This window comes from Triticum dicoccoides, chromosome 4A, assembly GCF_002162155.2.
Source record: "Triticum dicoccoides isolate Atlit2015 ecotype Zavitan chromosome 4A, WEW_v2.0, whole genome shotgun sequence".
NCBI classification, from domain to species: Eukaryota; Viridiplantae; Streptophyta; class Magnoliopsida; order Poales; family Poaceae; genus Triticum; species Triticum dicoccoides.
Window position 1 is genome coordinate 650464255 of NC_041386.1, and position 11874 is coordinate 650476128.

The window sequence follows — 11874 nt, forward strand, 5'->3', positions numbered from 1 at the left end:
AACCCTTCCACTCGGGGGCTTAGCTGCAGTCCAGTACTTGCCTAAGTATTTAAGAATCCTACCGAGTGGAGAGCAACCCTCCCACTCGGGGGCTTAGCTGCAGTCCAGTACGCGCCTAAGTATTTGAAAATCCTACCGAGTGGAGAGCAAACCTCCCACTCGGGGCTTAGCTGCAGTCCAGTACTCGCCTAAGTATTTGAAAATCCTACTGAGTGGAGAGCAAACCTCCCACTCGGAGGCTTAGCTACAGTCCAGTACTCGCCTAAGTATTTGAAAATCCTACCGAGTGGAGAGCAAACCTCCTACTCGGAGGCTTAGCTGCAGTCCAAGTGCTTGCCTAAGTATGAAATCCATTCCGATCCGTAAGGACGACGAGGTGCGGGTCGACTACTACCTTCTCCTTCAGAGCTACGCCACAAATACAACGTGCACTCTGCAAGGACGACGAGGTGCGGGTCGACTGCTACCTTCTCCTTCGAAGCTATGCCACAGATACAACGTGCGCTCTGCAAGGACGACGAGGTGCAGGTCAACTGCTACCTTCTCCTTCGGAGCTACGCCACAAATACAACGTATGCTCTGCAAGGACGACGAGGTGCAGGTCGACTACTACCTTCTCCTTTGGAGCTACACCACAAATACAACATGCGCTCTGCAAGAACGACGAGGTGCAGGTCGACTGCTGCCTTCTCCTTAAGAGCTACGCCACAAATACAACGTGCGCTCCATCCCGATCCGCAAGGACACAGGTCTATTGCAATATGTGCTCCATCCCTACCTGCAAGAGCGATGAAGTGCAGGTCGACTGGATTCTCCACCTCAGGGTTGCGTCTCAAGCACTAAAGTATATTCCGAGTGAAGAACAAAGTTCGCTCGAAGGAAAATGCAAGCATATTCAACGATAAGCCAAGTTCGGATAACATCCTACGGATTCAGAAGTACTTAGGCGTCAAGCCTGTAAAAGTTTATCGGTTAGAAAACCACTCGGCATTCCGAGGCAAATTTAAAGCGAAGCATAGAAGTTTTTCTTACTCCTCAGGTGGAGGACTGGAGGGCGCGACAAACTGGTCCAAGTCAATTCCGTCAGCAATCCGAGTGGCAGCAGCAATGAAGGTCTCCATGAAAGATTGGAAGTCGTGCTTCTTGGTATTGGCAACTTTGATGGACGCCAGCTTCTCCTCTCGCGCATCCTTGCAGTGAACGTGGAGCAGGGACAGGGCAACGTCAGCGCCGCACCTGGCAGAAGACTTCGTCCATTCTTGCACTCGACCTGGAACTTTATTCAGTCGAGTCATTAGAGACTCGAGGTCATTTTGAATCGTCGCTCCTGGCCAGAGTGTCGTGTCGATTCGCGACGCCGCAACCTTCAGTCGAGCAAGGTAGTCAACCACACCAGCAACACGAGACTCCAGTCGGAGCATGTTCATAGCAGTTTCATCCTTCACAGGAGAGTTAATGGGATCCAAGCCTGTCTCCACTCGACTGGTCTCCTCCTCGAAGTTTTGGCAGAATTCTGTAAACACAATTCAAAGATAAACCAGCAGTTCTACGATGAGTCGATGATAACAAGTCAGCCAGGTAGGAGAGATTACCCTCAAGCATGATGAATAACTTCTTGGCGAGCCCCCCCAGATAGGCCTCCAGATCGTTCCTCTTCCCCACCAGTTCACTAGCCTTGTCACTCAGAGCTATCTTATCATTCTTCAGATGACTGACCTCCTTGTTGGCCGCGTCGAGAGCAGCTTTTAGATTGGCGTTCTCCTCCTCAAGTTTACCGACTGAAGCCAGTTTTTCTTCCACAAGCTTTGTTTTGTCCAAAGCCGCCTTCTGCGCCTCGGCAAGGTCATAGTCCTTCTTCTTCAGAGCCTCCTTCATTTTATCTGCAAAATGACAATGAGATCAGAATCAGGAATGGGCCGAAAGATAATGACAGTCGTCAAATTCTCACCAGTCATACCTTTTGCTTCATCTTTCGCCTTTTGAAAGTTCTCCTGAACAAGCTTCAAGTCAAGGTCGAGCTGGATCTGTTTGTTTTCCAATTCAGTATAGCGAGTCACAAGCTCGCAAGATTTCTGCGAAGGGTCAGTCGACAGACATCAAATATAGGTTGCTTCCGAGTGACTAAGAGAAAAATCGTAACATTTCTAAGACTACAGCCGAATCAAAATATTCGACAGTAGTCTCGGGGACTACACCTAGTGGGTGCACTCAGCGTGCCCCCACTGGTTCTACCGACTTGATCCGATCAGTCGACCGAAAGAGACAAAGAGGTTATGATCCTAAAACCATAGCTAACTGCCAGCAGTCAGCCATGGTCTCATCATGATTGTCCAAAAAAAACACATGTTCTTTAGACCTTAGTCGACTGCCAGCAGTCGACCATGGTCTCGGGGACCACACCCAGTGGGTGCACTCAGCATGCCCCCACTGGTTCCATGATTCCATTTGACATGGTCCGACCAGACCGAGTGAAGAAGTTAGAGTGAAGAAATTCAAAATACAAAGATTACAGTCGACTGCCAGCAGTCCACCATAGTCTCGGGGACTACACCCAGTGGGTGCACTCAGCGTGCCCCCACCGATCCAAAAATTCAATCGACACACCCAGTGGGTGTACAGATACAAAGATCTTCGGAAAAAATGTCTTCAGATAGCATATCCTAACAGAACAAGCGGTGACCAATTAACCTGGACGTTGCTCCGAAGGGCTGAGCTAGCATCATAGGCCGCCTGGCTGGCTTCCCGGATCGCCTTCACCTACTCCATCATGATCCCCGCCTGGCGTATAGCCTCCTTAGCAGCACCCACTTGGTCCTCTGGGCCGTGGTGTGTGGCGAAAAGGGAGGGCGGGTCAGCTGTCGACGACAAAGGCCGGACACTCGTCAGGGGAACAGTGAAGGACACGGAATGCCGAGTGACATCACAACCTTCTTGAACCGATGCCTCAGGCACTGATGCAATCTGAGTAGTCTTGCCAGCCAGCGCCTTTTTATTCCTCCTCGCCCTCAGTGGCACCTCGTCGTCATCATCAGGGAGATCAATGACATGAGGAGGAGCTACAGGAAAAATCCAAAGTTAAAAACAAAAATCCAATCGACCAAAAGTGAAACTACAGAAATCATACCAAGGTTGGAAGTGACACTGTCTTCCATTTCCTGGTCTTCGTTCCTGGCGGAGGTCTCGGAGGTAGTAGCACTGCAGATTTCAGAAACCAGTCGGTTGTTCAATGAGTCGACCAAGAGTCTGTCCATGCTAAACGAGAATACACAAGTTCTTCTATTACCCGGAAATGGTAGGAATGGTCATTCTCATCTTGGGCAAGGCCTTCGGCGGCTTTGATGACGCCGCCGGCGGATGCTTCGGCGCTTTTTCAGTCAGCGCCAGAGAAGCCGTCCGAGGGCATTTTGACGACTGCTCAACAGGCGCAGTCGCTTTGCCACGCTCGCTCGCGGGGTCGTGGATAAGCTTGGATCGCCTTTCCGTGTGAGGAGGATCGACTTCCTCCTCCTCCTCTTCACTGGAGCCGTCGTCATCCTCTTCCCCCTCACCATTAGATTGCCACTCCTCCCCACTTTCGCCTCCGCTCGCCTCCTCCTCCTCGGTCTATTCTTGCGCCCCGTTGGGTATTTAGTACATGTTAGTAATGGTCTAGAAGACAACAAACAAGACAAAAGTCAGTCGATTGATTTTAAGCAAACAGAATGAAGAAAGCAATACCACAGTCAGAGATGCAGAATCATACCTGATCTACTTCATACGATTGGTCGAGTGGAGGAATCCTCCTGGCTCCTCGGGGGTTATCTTTGTTCCCTGTGATGCTTGACAACCACCCCTCCAACGTAGCCTCGTCGACCTCCTCCGGGTGAATCCGAGTGGTGTCTTCGAGACCCGAATACATCCACATCGGATGGTCACGAGCTTGGAGCGGTTGGATACGTCTCCGGAGGAAGAACTCTAGCAAATCCACACCAGTCACCCCATCGCAGACAAGCTGAACCACTCGACCAACCAACACTTTGACTTGTGCCTTCTCTTCCAGTGTCACTTTCAGAGAAGAAGGTTTTTCTGCTCGGTTCAGGGAGAAAGGGGGAAGACCCGTCGCCTGACCTGGGGTCGACTGGTCTTTATAGTAGAACCAGGTCGACTGCCAACCGCGGACTGAGTCAGGAAGAATCATAGTTGGAAAAGAACTTTTGCTTCTCATCTGGATCCCAAGACCCCCGCACATCTGAATCACTTGCGTCTTATCATCACTTGACTTGGATTTTTTAACCGACTGAGAACGACAAGTGAAAATGTGCTTGAAGAGGCCCCAATGAGGACAGCAACCCAAGAAATTCTCGCACAAAGACACGAAGGCAGCAAGATACACGATGGAATTTGGAGTAAAGTGATGAAGTTGCGCTCCGAAAAAGTTCAAGAAACTCCGGAAAAAAGGATGAGGGGGCAGGGAGAATCTGCGGTCAACGTGAGTGGCGATAAGGACACACTCACCCTCAAGAGGCTGCGGCTCGATCTCGTTCCCCGGGAGGCGCGCAGATTTGTGGAGAATGAGTCCCCCCTCGACCAGGTCGTCAATGTCTTCCTGATGAATCACCGAGGGCATCCAATTGCCCTGGATCCAGCCCCGCGGCAAGGTAGACCTCGAGGAAGATCCGCCCCGGCCGGACTTCTTCGCCTTCGCCTACGCCGTCGCCTTCTTCGCGTGCTCCAGGGCCGCTGTCTTCTCCTTCACCATCGCCGCAGACGAAGCTTGAACGGACCGACGACACCGGGACGAGAGTAGAGGTGGCGGAGGAATTCGAGGAGAAAGAGGAAAAATGAAGGCGCACTGTTCAAAAGCCCTGGGCCAGCGGCTTATGGAGTTGCTTCCGAGTGACTGACCTGTAGGCCCAGACGATCCTGTCAAATCCCGCAATAGTCGCGTGCGTGATACGTGGCAAAAAAGGTGGCGCAGAGATCGAGGCATCTCCGTCCTATCCCATCCGATTGCTGCGGCCTCCTCCGCCCCGCGCGCTTCCCAAAATTCGAATCCCGCAAAATCCGCAAGCAGCAGAACAACTTGTCAGACGGAGGATCTCATCCACACTGTCACTTGGAGCTTTTCAAGTAAAGAAATTCACTCAACTAAAACTAAGAATGGATCAAGGTGACCGAAAAAGAAGTTGGTGTCGTTACTTAATTTCATGGATCCCGAACAAGATACACTCATAGCACGAAAAATGGGTCGGAAGAGTTCTCAACTCCTTCCCCACTCAAACCTCGATCCATTCGGGGGCTAATGATGAAGCTATGTACCTAGGGTAGAGTCATGGACCTGTCCAAACTACCCTCTCCAAGGAGATCTCTAGAAGAAACCAACTTTCAATCGACACGGAAGTGTTCCACTCGACGGACTCGAAGACACTCGACCATGAAGCCAACCACTCGACAGCCAGGAGATCTAAAGTCACTCGACCCACAATCGCCCGGTTATTAAGTAGCCTTTATAGCCATCATAGCACTTTATTTGTGGCGTTACCAGTAATGCCCGATCTTAATGTACCTTAAACCCTACATAACTGAGGGCCGGAGGGGTCTGGCAAACTCTATATAAGCCACCCCCTCCTTAGTGTAAAGGGTTCGCACCCCTGTAACTCATACACACATAATCCAGTCGACCGCCTCCGGGCTCCGAGACGTAGGGCTGTTACTTCCTTCGAGAAGGGCCTGAACTCGTAAATCCCTTGTGTATACAACTACTCCATAGCTAAGATCTTGCCTCTCCATTCCTACCCCCCTACACTTTACTGTCAGACCAGTTCGAGTTGCTGTGACAACTGTATGTATGGTTAGGGAGGCTAAGATTTAACTCAGAAGACCTCGTCTTCACCTTATTCCCCTTGAGCTAAGGACACCTAGTCCCCGCCCAATCACTTAGGTAAGTATTCAAGGTAGACTCCCAAACCTTCGCAGACTTTGTACACCGTCAATCCACAATGTCTCTTGGATGCTCAAAACGTGACGCCTACCCGGCTGGAGGATTCACAGTCCTCAAGTGTAACAAGTCTTCAGATCACGCGGACAGAAAGACTTCAGTGATGCCAAACACACTCTGGGCTCTGGGTGGTTTGGGCTTTGTCCTCGAAAGGATTCTTTCTCTCAAAGGCTTCGGAGGTGGGTTGCTCTCAAACAACAAAAGCCGTATCTAACTCTAAGCAGCCACCAATTTATGGTGTAGGGGGTGGGCTATTTATAGCCACAGGGCAACCCGACCTGATTTGTCCGAAATGACCCTGGGTCACTAAGGAACTGACACATGTCGCAACGGTCAGATTTCAAACACACGCGACAGCTTGACTTGGGCTACAAGCAGTGGCGGATGTACAGGGTGGCCAGGGTGGGCCACGGCCCACCCTGGGATTTTGAATTTGCTTATATACCTATATCTATAATTGGGCCAGAGAGGAAAAAAACGGCCCAATAACTTATGCAGGGATGAACGCATCACGGCCTGTGCGAGCACGAGCAGAACCCTCGTCTTGCCCGGTCGCCCCCCTCGCGCAACAACTCCTCCTACGGCTCTGCCCGACCCTGACACCCAGCCTGCCAGCCATCGCGGCATCGCCGGTCGCCGGCAGGAGCCCGGAGTTCAGCCATCCAGGAGGCTCTCGCCTCCCCTTCCCGGCTTCCCGCCTGGGCGCCCTCCCGGTCCAGCCGAGCCCCTGCCCTGCGTGCGGTTGCTCTCCTGCGAACTGCAGTCCCGGCGTCCCGCCTCCCCTTTCTGGCACCCCGCAGGCCCGACCGCCCCCCTTCAAAGCCCGAGCACGGCGGCAAACCCCAGACCGATTTAAGGTACGCAAATGCCTCAATTTCAGACTCAGGGTTTGCGTTTTTTCCGCAACTCCATGTACATGAACTGATGAACACATAATTTTGCCAGGGTACTTTTGTTAAATCGGTCTATATTCAGAAATGATGTGAACTTATAGCTTTTTTTCTGAGCAAAAGAGAGGCTTTCCCTCTCCGATTTCATATAAAAAACCAGTTCTAGTAAGTGAAATTATAGCTTGCTTGAATGAAGCCACAAAGGCTTGAATTTTGCCTCAATTATTTCATTATATTTGTCTGGAATGAAGCCAACTATCATTTCTTCCTTGATTACTTTCATTTTGCACATAATGCCTCAATTTACTTGCGTATTGTGTATTGATAGAAAGTAATTTTTATTACAGAATTATTGAGGAATAAGGAGGGCCGGAGACATTGTTTTTATTTTCCAGAGATAAGCTATTAAGATAGGGAAGAAGGAAGCAGGGAATATGTCGAGTGTGGCTGAAGAGCAAACTGGAGAACTTTTGTATATGCTTGTTGTGATTCAAGAGCAAACTCATGAACCAACAGTGTCTATGCCGAATGTGACCTAGAGCAACCGAAGAGCATTTTCTACCATGAGTTAGTCAAGATCAAGCTGAGAAAATAAGATGGGTGATTGTCTTTTGGGTGATTGCCTAATCACATGCATTGAGAGGCATTATTTCTCCGAGGTGAATGATGATGATATAATTGATACCTTCATGGCAATGCAAAAGCGTAGGCAAACATAGTCTTTTTGAACTTCTCAAGATATGTACTATGGTTCATGTAGTATTTACTATGTAGGCTTCTTTATGCAAAATTAAGATTTAATTGAGAATTTTAGTGTGTTCATCAGAACATATCGATATATTTCTTTATGATATTGATAATTAGTTAGAACATTCACATATCATATTACTTATCAAAAAAAATTTGGGCGGACCACCCTGGTGTCAAATGCTAGCTCCGCCACTGGCTACAAGTAAAGCTGACTTATCCGACTCTGGATAAGATTTGCTCTCGTTGTCTTCGCTCGAAGACATAGGATTTGGTTGAGCATCACATCAGTCACTCTGACTTTGTTCACTGGGACCCCACTTAATAGTGCGGTGGTTCCTATGACTCAACAAAGAAGAAAAGGAGACAACGAAACAACTAAGTCTTCGCGCTCCATAGTCTTCACTCAATGTCTTCTCATGTCATAGTCTTCAATGTGAATTTCTTCACAGACCACCATTGTCTTTAATGTCTTCACACATTTTTAGGGGTCATCTCCGGTAGGTAAACCGAATCAATGAGGGACTACTACCTGTGTTATCCTGCAATTCTCACAAACACATTAGTCCCTCAACCAGGTTTGTCGTCAATACTCCAAAACCAACTAGGGGTGGCACTAGATGCACTTACAGTAACTCAAAATAGGAGCTGCGGAATAAGCAGAGACTGGCGAAGGATGAGGTGACGATGCACGTCGGCAATGGTTCCAAGGTCGATGTGATCGCCGTCGGCATGCTACCTCTACATTTACCTACGGGATTAGTTTTAAACCTCGATAATTGTTATTTAGTGCCAGCTTTGAGCATGAAAATTGTATCTGGATCTCGTTTAATGCGAGATGGCTAGTCATTTAAATCCAAGAATAATGGTTGTTCTATTTATATGAGAGATATGTTTTATGGTCATGCCCCTCTAGTCAATGGTTTATTCTTAATGAATCTCAAACATGATTTTACACATATTCATAATGTGAATACCAAAAGATGTAAGGTTGATAACGATAGTCCCACATACTTGTGGCACTGCAGCCTTGGTCACCTTGGTGTCAAACGCATGAAGAAGCTCCTTGCAGATGGACTTTTGGAGTCTCTTGATTACGAATCATTTGACACATGCGAACCATGCCTCATGAGCAAAATGACCAAGACTCCGTTCTCCGGAACAATGGAGTGAGCAACCAACTTATTGGAAATCATACATACTGATGTGTGCGGTCCAATGAGCGTTGAGGCTCCGGAGGCTATCATTATGTTCTCACCCTCACTGATGACTTCAGTAGATATGTGTATGTCTACTTGATGAAACACAAGTCTGAGACCTTTGAAAAGTTCAAGGAATTTCAGAATGAGGTAGAGAATCTACGTGACAGAAAAATAAAGTTCTTACGATCAGATCGTGGGGGAGAATATTTGAGTCACGAATTTGGTATGCACTTAAAGAAATGTGGAATCGTTTCACAACTCATGCCGCCTGGAACACCTCAGTGTAACAGTGTGTCCGAACGTCGTAATCGCACTCTATTGGATATGGTGCGATCTATGATGTCTCTTATCGATTTACCACTATCATTTTGGGGATACGCTCTAGAGACAGCTACATTCACTTTAAATAGGGCACCGTCTAAATCTGTTGAGACGACACCGTATGAATTATAGTTTGGGTAGAAACCTAAGCTGTCGTTTCTAAAAGTTTGGGGATGTGATGCTTATGTCAAGAAACTTCAACCTGAAAAGCTCGAACCCAAGTCGTAAAAATGCATCTTCATAGGATACCCTAAGGAAACCATTGGGTATACCTTCTACCTCAGATCCAAAGGCAAGATCTTTGTTGCCAAGAAGGGGTCCTTTCTGGAGAAAGAGTTTCTCTCGAAAGAAGTGGGAGGAAAGTAGAACTTGATGAAGCGCAGCTCCGGAACATGTTCCTGTGGTGCCTACACCGACTAGAGAGGAAGTTAATGATGATGATCACGGTACTTCGAATCAAGTTGCTGCGGAACTTCGTAGGTTCACAAGGACACGTTCCACACCAGAATGGTATGGCAACCCTGTCCTAGAAATCATGTTGTTAGACAACGGTGAACCTTCAAACTATGAAGAAGCGATGGCGGGCCCAGATTCCAATAAATGGCTTGAAGCCATGCAATCCGAGATAGGATCCATGTATGAAAACAAAGTATGGACTTTGGCATACTTGCCCGATGATCGGCGAGCGGTAGAAAATAAATGGATCTTTAAGAAGAAGACGAACGCGGATGGTAATGTTACCATCTATAAGGCTCGGCTTGTCGCTAAGGGTTATTGACAAGTTCAAGGGGTTGACTACGATGAGACCTTCTCACCCATAGCGAAGCTAAAGTTTGTCCGAGTCATGTTAGCAATTGCCACATTCTATGATTATGAGATATGGCAAATGGACGTCAAAAGGCATTCCTTAACGGCTTCCTTAAGGAAGAATTGTATATGATGCAGCCGAAAGGTTTTGTCGATCCTAAGAATGCTAGCAAGGTATGCAAGCTCCAGCGCTCCATCTATGGATTGTGCAAGTATCTCGGAGTTGGAACATTCATTTTGATGAAATGATCAAAGCATTTGGGTTTATGCAGACTTATGGAGAAGCCTGCGTTTAGAAGAAAGTGAGTGGGAGCTCTATAGCATTTCTCATATTTATGTGGATGACATACTATTAATGGGAAATGATATAGAACTTTTGGAAAGCATAAAGGCCTACTTGAATAAATGTTTTTCAATGAAGGACCTTGGAGAAGCTACTTACATATTAGGCATCAAGATCTATAGAGATAGATCGAGACGCCTCATAGGTGTTTCACAAAGCACATACCTTGAGAAGATATTGAAGAAGTTCAATATGGATCAATCCAAGAAGGGGTTCTTGCCTATATTGCAAGGTGTGAAATTGAGCTCGGCTCAAAGCCCGACCACGGCAGAAGATAGAGAAAAGATGAGTGTCATCCCCTATGCCTCAGCCATAGGGTCTATTATGTATGCCATGCTGTGTACCAGACCCTATGTAAACCTTGCCGTAAGTTTGGTAGGAAGGTACCAAAGTAATCCCGGCATGGAACACTGTACAGTGGTCAAGAATATCCTGAAGTACCTGAAAAAGGACTAAGGATATGTTTCTCGTTTATGGAGGTGATGAAGAGCTCGTCGTAAAGGGATACGTCGATGCTAGCTTCGACACAGATCTGGATGACTCCAAGTCACAAACCGGATACGTGTATATTTTGAATGGTGGGGCAGTAAGCTGGTGCAGTTGCAAGCAAAGCGTCATGGTAGGATCTACATGTGAAGCGGAGTACATGGCAGCCTCAGATGCAGCACATGAAGCAATCTGTATGAAGGAGTTCATTACCGACCTAGGAGTTATTCCTAATGTGTTGGGCCCGATGACTCTCTTATGTGACACCACTGGAGCTATTGCCCTTGCCAAGGAGCCCAGGTTTCACAAGAAGACCAGGCATATCAAGCGTCGCTTCAACTCCATTCGTGAAAATGTTCAAGATGGAGACATAGATATTTGTAAAGTGCATACGGATCTGAATGTCGCAGATCCATTGACTAAACCTCTTCCACAAGCGAAACATGATCAACACCAAAACTCTATGGGTGTTCGATTCATCACAATGTAACTAGATTATTGACTCTAGTGCAAGTGGGAGACTGTTGGAAATATGCCCTAAAGGAAATAATAAAATGGTTATTATAATATTTCCTTGTTCATGATAATTGTCTACTGTTCATGCTATAATTGTATTGACCAAAAACCGTAATACATGTGTGACACTACTGGAATCAGCTAGTTTGCCATCTGCCAGTTCTTTGCCATCCGCTAGCGGACGGCAAAGAAGCTCTTTGCCATCAGCTTCCAAAAAGCGGACGGCAAAGAACTGGCTGATGGCAAAGAGCAAGTTTGCCATCAGCCAATTCTTTGCCGTCTGCTAGCGGACGGCAAAGATTCTTTGCCGTCGGCTAGCGGACAGCAAAGAGGGAGGGGCCCCACTGACGAGCTGCAAAAAAAAACCTAACGGGGCTCCTCTTTGACGTCCGCTAGCGGACGACAAAGAGCAAGAAGGCGGACGGCAAAGGGAGGCGGACGGCAAAGAGGGAGGGCCCCACGTAACGTTAAGGGGGCCGCGCCCCACCCCCCTCTCTCTCTTTCTCTCCCACCTCTCGCCAGCCCCGTCGCACCACCCCGCCGCCGCCGCCCCAGCGCCCCCCGCCCCGTCGTCCCACCACCCCG